This window comes from Trachurus trachurus (assembly GCF_905171665.1).
Source record: "Trachurus trachurus genome assembly, chromosome: 18".
Taxonomy (NCBI): domain Eukaryota; kingdom Metazoa; phylum Chordata; class Actinopteri; order Carangiformes; family Carangidae; genus Trachurus; species Trachurus trachurus.
Window position 1 is genome coordinate 21,316,833 of NC_139909.1, and position 15,351 is coordinate 21,332,183.

Here is a 15,351-nt window from a genome sequence, read left to right on the forward strand (position 1 = left end):
GTCTCCATGGCGTGAAGGCACTGTGGAAAGCAGGAAACAATGAGAGGGAGAAATGAATGAGTCAGAAGTAAAATCCAAACCCTAAACCAAAGTAGGAATGTGGTTGCAATGACTTGCGAGGAAACAGCAGATATACATAACCTCCCTTTTATACCCACTGGATATGGGATGCCCTATTTTCCCTGTGAAATTAAAAAATGTGAAACCTTTCCTTTGTGCCTGAAATATATCATTTCTTTAAATGGATATTTCAACATTTTGGCAAATTCGCCTATTGCTATAATCCCTATAGTTTTAGGAGTAGGTTCATTAACTAACATTAACTCATTACCTTCAATTCTCTGTGCAAGCTGTTTTTAGATCAGCGGGGCAGAGACGTGAGCTCTGCATGGCGCGCTGTACTTTTGCCTTTTGCAATGGAAGTGAATGGTACAGGTCCCCTGTCCCTCATCAAACTCATCAAATACACAATCCAACAACCCCAGAACACTTTCCTGGAGATGTTGTGACCTGCACACCATGAATAATGTAAGACAGAGTTGTTTTCGAGGCAAATGCACAGCCGAAACTACATTCCAGACATGGCTGCTGGGCAGAGTGATTTCAAAAGCGCAAGTAGTTCCGAATATTTGCTTCATGTGTCGTAGCGTTAAACAATTATACATTATTATCTCATAGCATGGTGAATTTGCAGCTCACAACTTCTCCATAAGAGCATTTTGGAGTTGTTGGATTGTGTATTTGATGAGTTTGATGAGGGACAGGGGACCTGTACCATTCACTTCCATTGTGTTCACTGAGCAGCTCACGTCTCTGCCCCGCCGATCTAAAAACAGCTTGCACCGACAATTAAAGGTAATGAACCTACTCCTAAAACTATAGGGATTATGGCAAAAAGAATGTTGAACTACCCCTTTAAAAATGTCCTTAACTCCAAAATTAAGTTAAAAAAAATATATTATTTAAAAATGTATAACCACTTTGGTATTCGTTATTATTCGGTTATTCGGCCAAGCGTTTTGATTTTATTCGGTATTCGGCTTCGGCCAAAAAATGCCATTCGGTGCACCCCTAGTTTGTGACTGTAGAGGCCATGGGTTCCACTGCTATCATGTTTACTCATATCATCTGGGGATCCGAGGGGAGTCCAACGCAGAAGGTTTGGTTGAAATCGGGCCGGAGGTTTTGGAGAAAATGACCAAAAACCACACAGGCCAATTTTTTAAAAAAGGCCACTCCGCGGGTTACTTTTTTTTTTTTGACCAAAAATTAAAATTTCTCCAAACTCGGATATATCATCTGGGGGTCCGAGTGGAGTCCAACGCAGAAGGTTTGGTTGAAATTGGGCCGGTGGTTTTGGAGAAAATGACCAAAAACCACACAGGCCATTTTGAAAAAAAGGCCACTCCGCGGGTTACATTTTTTTTTTTGGACCAAAAATTAAAATTTCTCCAAACTCGGAAATATCATCTGGGGGTCCGAGGGGAGTCCAACGCAGAAGGTTTGGTTGAAATCGGGCCGGTGGTTTTGGAGAAAATGACCAGAAACCAAACAGGCGATTTTAAAAAGACGACAGCCGCGCGGCTGACGTCTTTTTGTTTTTGACCAAAAATTAAAATTTCTTCAAATTTCTCCAAACTCGGATATATCATCTGGGGGTCCGAGGGGAGTCCAACGCAGAAGGTTTGGTTGAAATCGGGCTGGTGGTTTTGGAGAAAATTAGACTACCTAAATCCAAACAGGCGATTTTAAAAAAGAGGACAGCCGCGCGGCTTACTCTTTTTTTCTTTTTTTTTGACCAAAAATTTAAATTTCTTCAAATTTCTCCAAACTCGGATATATCATCTGGGGGTCCGAGGGGAGTCCAACGCAGAAGGTTTGGTTGAAATAGGGCCGGTGGTTTTGGAGAAAATGACCAGAAACCAAACCGGCGATTTTAAAAAGACGACAGCCGCGCGGCTGACGTTTTTTTTTTTTTTGACCAAAAATTAAAATTTCTTCAAATTTCTCCAAACTCGGATATATCATCTGGGGGTCCGAGGGGAGTCCAACGCAGAAGGTTTGGTTGAAATCGGGCCGGTGGTTTTGGAGAAAATGACCAGAAACCAAACAGGCGATTTTAAAAAGACGACAGCCGCGCGGCTGACGGTTTTTGTTTTTTTTGACCAAAAATAAAAATTTCTTCAAATTTCTCCAAACTCGGATATATCATCTGGGGTTCCGAGGGGAGTCCAACGCAGAAGGTTTGGTTGAAATCGGGCCGGTGGTTTTGGAGAAAATTAGCCTACCAAAAACCAAACAGGCGATTTTAAAAAGACGACAGCCGCGCGGCTTACTCTTTTTTTCTTTTTTTTTGACCAAAAATTTAAATTTCTTCAAATTTCTCCAAACTCGGATATATCATCTGGGGGTCCGAGGGGAGTCCAACGCAGAAGGTTTGGTTGAAATCGGGCCGGTGGTTTTGGAGAAAATGACAATAAACCAAACAGGCGATTTTAAAAAGACGACAGCCGCGCGGCTGACGGTTTTTTTTTTTTGACCAAAAATTTAAATTTCTTCAAATTTCTCCAAACTCGGATATATCATCTGGGGGTCCGAGGGAAGTCCAACGCAGAAGGTTTGGTTGAAATCGGGCCGGTGGTTTTGGAGAAAATGACCAGAAACCAAACAGGCGATTTCAAAAAGACGACAGCCGCGCGGCTGACGTTTTTTTTTTTTTTTGACCAAAAATAAAAATTTCTTCAAATTTCTCCAAACTCGGATATATCATCTGGGGGTCCGAGGGGAGTCCAACGCAGAAGGTTTGGTTGAAATCGGGCCGGTGGTTTTGGAGAAAATGACAATAAACCAAACAGGCGATTTTAAAAAGACGACAGCCGCGCGGCTGACGGTTTTTTTTTTTTTGACCAAAAATTTAAATTTCTTCAAATTTCTCCAAACTCGGATATATCATCTGGGGGTCCGAGGGGAGTCCAACGCAGAAGGTTTGGTTGAAATCGGGCCGGTGGTTTTGGAGAAAATGACCAGAAACCAAACAGGCGATTTCAAAAAGACGACAGCCGCGCGGCTGACGTTTTTTTTTTTTTTTTGACCAAAAATAAAAATTTCTTCAAATTTCTCCAAACTCGGATATATCATCTGGGGGTCCGAGGGGAGTCCAACGCAGAAGGTTTGGTTGAAATCGGGCCGGTGGTTTTGGAGAAAATGACCAAAAACCACACAGGCCATTTTTTTTTTAAAAAGGCCACTCCGCGGGTTACTTTTTTTTTTTTTGACCAAAAATTTAAATTTCTCCAAACTCGGATTCAAATATGGTAACACAAAACATAGTGTCCAGACATCTGACATTGCAATATAGAAATCAATGTAGCATAAATTATGTGACTATTTACTGAGGGATGATCACATCAACAAAAGAGGTATCCACGTTTTGACACATTTTTTCACTGTAAATGAAAAAAAATCAATGCCCACATCAAAATTAAAAACAAGAAACAACCTCAGTGTTTCTGGTCCACCGGTTTGGAGAGACCACCTGATGGTGAAACTCTCTGTTACTTTTTGCTAGTAAATAACAGTCAGCAGACCCTCCAGTTTGAATAGCTGGGGTGAAACAGAGAGATTTCTTGGCTGCAAACAAAGCTGTAACTCAGAGATGCGAGCTGTGTGAAAGGGTGTGATAAACAACCCCGCACTACAACAGCAGCAGCAGTGATATCTCTCATTTTTAAGGAGTAATTCAATATGGCACAGCAGAATGCATCCCCACTCAGTCCCAGTCAGCTTTCAAATGTAATCATTTCCATCAGCTCACTTTACCAATGTATTTTCATTTTATTCACAACTATCTTGAAGAATATCCAAGTGTACAGTAAGCTAGAGCTACAGCTTCCTCCGTCTGTGGTGATGCGTGTATGTGTTAAAGTCGTAAGCACACACATTCATAGATTCTTGCAAATCTATCACTTTCACACACAAATTTACATCATTATCTAATAATCAGCCGACATTTGCATTCATGTGGAGCGCATGACAACTGACCAGTGGCAATACATCGCACAGTCCGACCTCCATCCTGGACAACACAACACAGTGCCAGTGATGTCAGTGTTAACTTTAATCCTCAGGAAGGCTCACAGTCTGGGGTTGAGAGCACGTGCAAAACGGCAATGCAACACCACAATGGTAAAAATAGTCTACATTAAGAGAAAATAATTAAATGCCATTTCACTCTCTGTATTATTTCAAAGATGAATCACATACTGTGTGTAATGCTGAAGCCTTGCACAACCGTCAAACATTTAGTTTGCTGCACCATGTACAGTCAGTGCACTTGCTATGCTTACAATCATGTTAACATATTTTGGTATTATAGTTACATTTACTTCATGTGGACCAAAGAGGGCCCTCTAAAAGTCCATTAATCAGACAATATCACTCCCCTTTGACACTGTGGGCACATTGGTTCCTCCAGATGTCTGTAATATGAATGACTGGAAAAACAATTGTTTCAGCTATATTAAATCAATTATTAAAATAAAGCTATTGCAAATATTTTATGTTGATTTTTAAATACTGAAACTAGATTCATTATACTATACTATACTATACTATACTATACTATACTATACTATCCTACTGTATACTATACTATGCTATGCTACTGTATTATACTACAGTATACTACACTGTACTTTACAATACAACTATATTACTGTATAGTATACTATGCTTTGCTAAACTGTACTATACATACATACATATATATATATATATATATATATATATATATATATATATATATATATAGGTATCCAACATCCTTTTACCTTCCATTGTGCCAAAAAATATACAATTATCCATCCATGCCAGCAAATCTGTTTTAGTCTTGGTGCCAGCTGAAATAGGAAATGTACATGTATAACACTTGGCATGTGTTTTGTCCTAATTCAGAAGAATGAGCAGCAGTCTGTGCAAGAACTATAAGAGCCTCATTTAGTTCAAGAATTCATTTCTTTTATCTATATTTTGTATCTTGTTTCCCTGGTAATCCTGTGCCTACATAGTTTTTTTCAGGACAACATGGACCGTGAGAATACAGTACACTATACTATAATATACTATACTATACTACTGTATTATACTACTATATATTATACTATACAGTACTATGCTATACTATATTACTGTATACTGTACTATACTATACTATACTATTTGATTGATTGAAGTTGCACTTCAGCTGCAGATCTGCAACACAAACCTAAATGACTTGCCACAGAGCTCTTCATCCCTTACACACACACAGTCATTAGCCCAGAGAGGGTGCAGGCTGGTAACGACTGGATCGTGGTAGCGTGATAGAGCTGAAGTGTCTTCAGAGGAGGTGAGGTCAGCTGGATGCAGCTTCAGTGCCATTGCAGTTTAATTAGAACATTCTATAATGGAGCCCTATCTGGAGTAGGCCTTAATGAGCACCTAGTTATTCTATGTGTCCTTAATTTGTTCCGCATAACTGAGGCCATGCATAATCTCAAACTGTGAATGATTATCTAAGAGCCGACGGGGGTTGGGTCCGGTGCGGTGGGTGAAGGGGGGGGTTCTGTGTGAAATGTGTGGGGTTTTTTTTCGGAGGGGGTTCAGCTCCGCTCAGTCACCACAGAGGTCAGAGCGTGTGAACGTGCAGCAGTATCAGCATGCCTTGACTTTACATTTCCCAAAACACATGCAAACAAGCATAAGGATGGTGGTTGCCATAGCAACTGGGCAAAAATAGTAGAGAAGGGATGGTGAAGGACACACACACACACACATTCAAAGGCTGAGTGATGTTGCAATCTCGTTACACATTTGTCTCCTCCATCTGCAACATCTCTCCATCCTTTAGCTCTGCTGTTTCCCTTTCACACATTTGTGCGAAGAGTGCACTGTATGTGTATCAGACGGTGTAATCTGCTGACAGCCAGATTGATAGGTAAGTGTGGTGTGTTTGTGTGGCTTCATTCCAGCAGCCGAGCTTTGGAGGCAGCTACCTGTTCATCCATCATCCTCCCCTCTGCCCTGCAGTATGGATTTTTCTCTGCAGTGACAACCACTCTCTCACACACACAATAATGCCTTTATTCCTATATATATTATACACGTGCATGGCCACACCCATACTGCCCATACTGTCCACACTGTATATAACATACTCTTAACTCACCCCGCCCTCCCCTTACTGCTGCATCTGCAGCTCCGCTTGGCTCCCTTCCATTTACACACTGCTCCTCATACTTATTTGACTTGTAAATTGAGGCTCTATTTGTGTCATGCCCAAGAGATGCTGTCAATTAGTCTAAACACCGTGACGCATCTTCTGAGGAGAGAGTGAGAGGTGGGAGAGGAAAGAAGAAAAAGAGCGGAAAGAAAGAGAGGAGACCGAAAAATTGAATTAAAGATGGAGAGGGGGGGGAAAAGAGTGAAGCTGACACATAGGAGGCCTTTGCTTGGCTTAGCACTGCGAGGGACCCCTGGTGGTAGAGCAGATCCCAGATCAGTGCGAGCGTCATCGCATATAAGTCTCTGCTCCAGCCTACTAAACGTCTTGAACAGAACAGATGCTCACCCCTGGAGAGCTGCTGAGTGGAGAGGCTACGTTCGCCAGCTGATGTCCAGCATATGCTAGAGAGGCCTGCTGGGTGAGATGAGGATGTAAACATTTACTCACAACACACACTCTTGTCACAAATGAGTGATTACATGATACACAGTGGAAAGATAATATGCAAATCCAGCTGATGGAGACAGTACTGTAAAAATAATACAATTAAGAAGATGATTATGGTTTTCCAGGAACAGCTCAACCTGTTGGTTGATAAAGTTCTGTGTGAACCATGTTAAAGCAGAAGTAAGTGATCCGGTCGTTTTGGCTAATGCTGCGTTCCAGGCAGGCTTTTGAAACCGTAAATTACAGCTTCAAGTCACAACTTACGACTTTGTAGCACCACCACCCTCGTCCCTACGTCACCACATTCAGGCGCATCCCTTGGCTGCACCAGACTGGCTCTGGCTGCACACACAGCCCTTCATGCCGTTCTCTCTCCTCATTGGATAAAACTTGTAGGATACGAGAAAAGTTTTCTCCTCAGCTTACAGCAGAGCAGAGGGACTGAGAGACCCGTGTTTCGGTCCAAACACTCTATGTAAGCGATTGCTGTCGGAAGATATAACTATTTAAAGCAGAAGTGAGTGATATATTTGTGTTAATATAAGTCTTAAATAGTTATATCTTCCGACAGCAATCACTTACATAGAGTGTTTGGACTGAAACACGGGTCTCTCAGTCCCTCTGCTCTGCTCTGAGCCGAAGAGAAAACATTTATCGTATCCTACAGTTTTTATCCAATGAGGAGAGAGAACGGCATGCAGGGCTGTGTGTGCAGCCAAGGAACGCCGTGAATGTGGTGACGTAGCGACGAGGACTGTTATGGTGCGTTCAAGGAAACTCGTATTTTTCCGACCGTGAAGTGGTACCAGTTCGATCTGGTACGAGTTCACCGGTCGGAAGTTACGAGTGGCCGTTATAGTGACTTTCACCGGTAAAACAGGTCGGAAAAACACGAGTGGGTTGCCTGGAACGCTACAAAGTCGTAAGTTGTGACTTGAAGCTGTAATTTACGATTTCAAAAGCCTGCCTGGAACGCAGCATTAGCGAAAACGACCGGATCACTCACTTCTGCTTTAAGACTTATATTAACACAAAAATATCGCTTACTTCTGCTTTAACACCATTAGTGTAGCACAAGCACATATTTGAAGATAAAGCTATTTAAAAATACAACAATTTGCTAGTCTGTTAGGCTCCATCAGCCACCCATTAGCTGTAGTGCTAAACAGGTCACAGGGGGCTGGAGCCGGTCCCAGCTGACACTGCGGGCAATAGCTGGGTCCACACTCGACAGGTCAACAGTCTGTCTCTATATATAGAGAGACAAACAACCGCTCACACTTTGGAGTCTACAATTAACCTACAGTAATGTGCATGTGTTTGGACTGTGGGAGGAGAGAACCCACGCTGACACATGGGGAACATGCAAGGCTCCAGGCCTGGGATTCAAGCCCAAATAGGAAAAATTATGAATCGCTGCTCCAGCTTGCCACCATGGACACCCAACTTGATGATGTCTGATTAGTCAAACAGTGGTTCTCAACTGAAGTAGTATAAACCTTAATTTCCTGATAGTATCACAGACTGTGAGAATGCACCATGCACCATACTGCAGTTCTAAGAGGGCATATACTGTATAAAAACACCCAAAAAACAGAGGACATCATGAAGCAGTGAGAGTTTGAACCAGGGACCTGCTCCACTGCCCATTATGACCACTCAGCTATTGTATTGCCCCAGACTCTTCCATACATTTCAACCATATGCTTAAAAATGCATTTTATCTCATCAGATACTCAATAGCGCATAATGACTCCTGAAAGTGAATTTTAGAACTTTTCTCAAATGTATTAAGTAAAACTGGTGCATTCAGACATCTTGCTATAACCCACACTGTAGGTGTAGGTGTTGAACATCTTTGAGATGGAGTCCAGGGTCTCATGGCTGACCATGCAGATCAGAGTTAAAACCAAACCTTCTGGAGGAAAGAACTGCAGAACTCAGAGACAGAACTATGTGGAGGTTCAGATCTATCCACCACTTTCCGGAGAACGACGCTGGGTGTCGCCATGACACTCCATTCATTACATTTTAGATTAACGTTAGCTGGGCTAACCGTTAGCTGTTAGCCGTTAGCAGTGTCTTAAATAACTCAATAAACGGCCCATGAAAATTTTTTTTTTTCCAGCGGATATCCTAGTTCCAACATGACTGAGCTAACTGGAGTAGTTTCATGTTGTGTCCGACAACGGGAGGGTTGTAACAGCTGATGTCCTGATGTTAGTTTGCTGCTGCTGTTAGCTGTCAGCAGCAGCAAAGCTAACGGCTACGATAGCCATGACTAGTTGCAGAGGCGTGCACACAGAAATAGTAATGTTTGTTCGGTAATTCGTTTGACAAACATCAGATTAGTCCGGGCGGTTTTAGCAGCCCGGAGCCCCCACATTTGGTGCCTACACCGGCGGCTAACGCTACCAGTTAGCCGCTCGCTAGAATGCTACTACGGGGTTGAAAACCGACTTCTGTTGTGGTGTGACGCAATGGATCATGGGAAAATAAAGTGGTGGATAGGTCCTGCATTAAATTGAACTTCATAACTCTTACATGGAAGTTTGGAACAACCAGGACTCTTCTCAAAGCTGCCATCCAGCTGAATCAAGCCATTTTGGAGTGCTCAAATTGTTATGTATATTCATCCTTCAGGCCTGTTTCTACTAGGTATAGTGACAATAAATCAGTGCTTCCCTTTTCTGTATCCTGTTAGTGATTTGATTTACCATTCCATCCATGTCTTCAACCCATCCCTGTTATTGACACTAGGGGTGGGGGGTCTCTGTAACAGCCATAACCTTGGAGCCTACAGTAACAGTAAGGCGCCAATAAACCCTGAGCCAGTAAGTCTTATGTCTTAGTCAGCAGGTTGTGTTTGCACACCTTCAAGTTCATATCACAGAAACCTGTTTGTATTCGAGTGGGAGATGCTGCAGCAGCAGAGCGTGCCATGGCTGAAGCCAGTCAGTGTGATGCGGCTCGGCCCGTTGTCCTGCAGTCTGCACCAGTGGAAGCGTCTGATCATTAGCAGACATCCCTGTAAATGTGTGCATTGAGTTCCTGCATTCTAAGCATTTGCTGGATTTGATTTGTACTCAGACTCACTTCAACCCGCGATGTTTGGTAAATCTTGAAGCTCGTTTTTCAGCCGCCCTGTGATCTGTTGGCATATTTGAATTGAACTCGGTTGAATTGTAGTTTCATCACACAGGATCGATTAGCCAGCTAACCATTTATAATATCTACGCCTATGGAGTGGTTCCTCTCCATCCAACAGTCACTGGAACATGGCCAAGCTGCTGAAGTGTAGAGACTCAGGTTAAGCTACGTTAGAGGATACTGTCTGACATGTGAATTTTTGTTTTAATAATGCAAATTGATTATGATACAACACTTGTTTACCATCCATTCACTTTTCTTCCTCTTCTCTAATTACAGGGGACAGATGCTGTGATACGCTGTGCTAAATGAGGCCAGACATTCAGTTGTACTGGAGGCAGAAAGCTCCACTGACAAAGCCCTGCACACCTTCACAGGTGTTTACATTTGTCTCGGCTGATTAAACCATTCAGTGCTACTCCGTGGATTTGCATCAATAAAGCTTTAAAGCCTTCTCAGATGTGAAGATGGCCACAACATGGCTGAAGATTTGCTCAAAGGCAGCAAGTACATTCCACTGTTTGCTGGCAAAACACTGTCCCGTGGTCCCAAATTTAGCTTATGATAATATGTATTGACTCAGAAGCAGGTGGCACACATACAAATGAGGTCAAATTTGCACTGAAATAATACATTTATTAAAGGATTAACTATTTCTACTTGTGCTTTTTGTCTGTCTTGCATCATTGTACATGTATTTAGGTTACTTTCAAATGGGATTTGAATATAAAATTTATTGAACTAATTTGAAATTTGAAATGCTGCATGATCTAAAATATGTGCATATGTGGATAAAAAACCCATACACTGTGTAAGTTGCTCACTGTGTGTATATATATATATATATATATATATATATATATATATATATATATATATATATATATATATATATATATATATATATATATATATATATATATATATATATATATATATATATATATATATATATATATATACACAGTGAGCAACTTACACAACTCACACAGTGTATGGGTTTTTTATCCACATGCTTGTCCTGCCCCACCGCTCCAAATAATCTCAGGTTACATAGTGTTTTGTGAGGTCACCATGACCTTTGATCTATCGCTAAGAAATCCGTTTATTTTTTAGCAAAATAATTCCCTCAAAATGTCACAGAGATATTGTTTTCATGAATTGTTTTCTGTGAGGTCACCATGACCTTTAACTTTGCAAAATGTAATCAATTAATCTCTGAATGTTTGTGACAGTGTGAAGAAATGACTGAGCTCCCATGCCCATGAGGACAGGATGGACAGATGGATGGACAACCTGAAAACAATATGTCTGTTTTCTTGTGTTACTACCATAACTGTTGGGTTCAATAGTGTAAAATGACTCGGAAAATGTGTTGCTGCAGCTTGCTTGTTGAAAAAAAAAAAGAAGACTGACTAATACATACATTGCCTCACTGCATCACTGGTGGTCAAAAACACCACTGCCTTATTTTTAGGTTTCTCAAATTGAGTCATCTCTGCATCAGTCTTGTAATCTGTTGGGCTTGTAGCCTTTGAACTGCAGCAGTGATCACTCTGCTGTCTGCGGGGTGTGTGGACTTCATACAGGTGCCTGTACTTTCAGCCAGGTGACAGTGTGTATCCAAGAATTCCTGTTTGTATGCCTTTGGGGACCCTAAACCAAGTCTGCTGCTCTGGGAACAGTCATGAACATTGCTTTTGGTGCATGATCACACAAACACACACACACACATGATTAACAACAACACAAACACAGAGCGGCATCTGACAACCAATTTGAACTTTTGCTCAGAGATGCAAATAAATAAATTGAGTGTGAAGCCGCTTTTGCTGTCACGGATGCTCACATGCGCACAAATACACGCTCAAGCACAAAGCTGGTAATTTGCATGGCAGGGTTGGCTGCTGAGATTGTGTCACTGCTGATTGTCTGTCAAACCAGTGATGTCATATTTCTCCCGATCGCCAAGTTCTCAGGCGTGTTTACAGCAAAGCTCTCTCTGCCAGTGGGGAAACGATGCCACGGCTTTGTTTTTCCCTTCTTTTTTTTTAACATCATTGATTTGATAAACGTGGAACAGCGTGGGGCAGGAACAAAAGCTCCTTCCGTGAGGAGGAGGAGGAGGAGGAGGAGGAGCAGTGAAGGTGAAGAGGTCAACAGGTGTAGCCTGGGAGTATTTGAGATGTCTTATCGTAGCGTGATCCTAGCATGTGTGCGCACCATATTTTCAGATTGGTGAGTAAATGAGAATAACGGCTGCGGGGTACATCTCACAGTTGGCTAGATTGGATGATGACATAGGGAGGAAACACTACGCAAACTGGAGCAGAGAAGTCTTGTTCTTCTCTCTCTCCATACCTTTACCAACTTCTGCTCCAGATTCACTGACAGGACTTTTGATTTGAAACTGTCTCTCTGTGTTTGTGCTGATACTGAGGGAACACTGCATCAGCCTGAGAGGCACTATTTTTAACTTGATTAGAGATGGTTCTCATTATCCTGAGGGGATTGGAGGTGCAAAAAAAAAAAAAAAAAATCTTTAAAAACGAAACCACTCACATGTATCACAATGAGAGATGGTAGAAGAAACTCGTTTCTAACAATGTGAGTCATTTGTTTTAAATTGCCCGGTGATAATGCTGTTGGAATTAGAGGATGATGGACTGGTGGATTTTCAGCCCGCAGCAGTTAAAGTCGGTAAAAACTCCAGATTTTGTGTCAGGACTTCTGTTGTTGCAGCAATATTCATCAGATAGACAGGGGGAGATCCATTGTGAAAAAGACAGAGATACTGTAACAGTCTCTGTGCCAACAGCAGACTCAATCGACCAGACTGCACTGCAGCAGCAACACTGTGCCAACACTGTGTCTCACTCTTTCCTGCCTGGGAAAACTTGTTGCACCATCTAAGATGTAGATTAGAGCACCATCGCTGTATCAAAGACACAGCGTATTAACAAATTATTAACATTTAATCATTTTGAACCCAGCAGTCCAGCAGTCCTGATCATAGCTGCTATATATTCAGTTATTTGCAAGATGTTATTCCAAGTGTGTTTACATATGCCAATGTTATTTTATGAATAATTTTACATAGTGTATGTATGCTGAGGGGAATCTTTCTGGGGGATTATCATGAAAAATTATGCCACCAGAACCAGTTGACTCATATGGAAATGAATATCATACACTTTCATGTAGATACACAAGTAAACTCTGCATCCCTGCAAATGTAAACACACATCAGCATTGAGAGAGGGATGTACATATGCATGCAAAATGTTACGCTGTAATGGTAAAGGGATCAAAAATTACAGTTTTAATTCAGTTCTTAGAAATTACAAATGAGATCTATTCTGTACACACAATTAGCAACAGGCACTGTATAGGCTACAATAACCATAATCCCTTCAAATATGTAATGTAAAAATTGTTACTATTTGGCAAACTACTGTAACAGACATATAGTAGTTTGCCAACTACTTTTTACTTATTAAAATACTTATTAAAATAACCTCAAACATTTCTGGATTCTGTCACACTGGCAGATGACATATATATGGCAACATAAACTATAGGTCTATGCTACAAGCTAAAGTTCAGCCCATAGCTAGAAATACCACGTGCCTCCGTTGCATTAGCTGAGAAGCTAGCGTCTCTATACCAATCTAAAAATTAAATTAAAGGTAATGAACCTACTCCTGAAACGATAGGGATTATGGCAGTAGGCGAATTTGCAAAAATGTTGAAATATCCATTTAACTGACACCAGATGACTTTGATACTAAGAGAAACTCAAATAACCTGATGATTGTCGGAGGGTTAGACAAACTGAACTGGAAAATTCTAGATTTTATGGAGTTATGACTCTGGTCTATATCAGTAAAATTCACCAGAGCTCTCCTCTGTAATCATCTCTCCAATGTTCTAGCTGTAATCTCTGGTGTCTACGAACCCCTGAGTGCTGTTATTCCAGTACTAGCCTTTACCCATCACAGCCTCCCATGACACATGTAAAAATTCACGGCTCAACACACAGAGCAAACAGACCAGTCAGTGGGTGTGTCAAAGAGCTGCAGCAAACTCAGGAAAAAAACAAACATATTGAGTGAGACACACCACAGACTGTTGAGTCTTCTATAACTGGATTTGTGTTCATTCACATAAATATGAATGTGCTGAAGTTTTCTTACTGTGAAGGTTTAACTGAATATGTGAATGTGAGTCAGTCAATGCAACAAATACAACAACAATTATTGTTGTTGTATTTGTATAGATAACATGCATTATTATTAGGCTATTATTATTATAATAATAATGCATGTTATCTACAGTACAGTATATGTGCATTTCAAGACACCCAAGGACAGTGAATAAAATGTTCAGGAACGTAAACAAAAAAAAAGAAAAGAATAAAAACAAAAGAACTATAACTCAAGCATACACACAGATTCATACACAAAGCAGCCTGAACAATATACTGTACATGCACTGGCACAGAGGTTAGATACCAGCTACACTGAATGTCCTGGGTGTCTAGACTGGTTTGGTACAATCGGTTTATGTAAGAATCCATCCATCCATCCATCCATCCATCCATCCATCCATCCATACATCCATCCATACATCCATCCATCCATCGATTGTCTATTCTAGTTATCCATGCAGGGCTGTGGGGGAGCTGGAGGTCGCCAGTCTATTGCAGGTAACACAGACTCCTATTCATGTACTGTAAGCAATTTAGAGTCACTAATCAATCTAATGTGCATGTTATTGGACTGGTGGAGGAAGCTGGAGAACCTGGAGAGAACCCAAACAGACACAGGGAGAACATGCAGACTCCACCAAGAAAGGCCCCAGGTCCTGGAGTCAAACCCAGAATCTTCTCCCCGAGGTGAGAATGCTATATCCACCTTATAAAAAACCAAAACACTCATGAAGCCATACATTTCCTCTGTCACGACTCTGACATTCTCATTCCTGCTGACTAATTTGATTGAAATTTTTCAACATTCAGCAGTAAACCTACTGGGCCGGTGCTTTTGTCTCTTAGAAAAAAGGCTTATGGAAATCTGTGACACTGTAGACAGTGAGACGGCAGCCGTTTTAGGGCAACGTGTAACATTTATCATGACTGTTTCCTCCTCTGCAGCATGTGCCATATCTCTTCCTCTCTGAAAGACAGCCGTTTGCATTACATGTGATGTAAGAGTCCTCCCACTTAGGTTTGTGGGACAGAACGACCAAACAATAACTGTGATCTCACTGCTGCCATTTCACTCATCTAATGAGTCAACAACCATCCAGATTGAGACTGTGCTCCACAGTTTATTTTCCAGTGAGCCGGATGAAGCTGTATCTGATCATCGCTCTACAACTTACAGAGCAAGAGCTGCATAAAAGTGGAGGAAAACTGAAAACTCTTGAACTCTAAAACAAGCAGCTGTGGTATTTGATTTATCTTCACTGTCTTGTGCTTTTTGTTATTG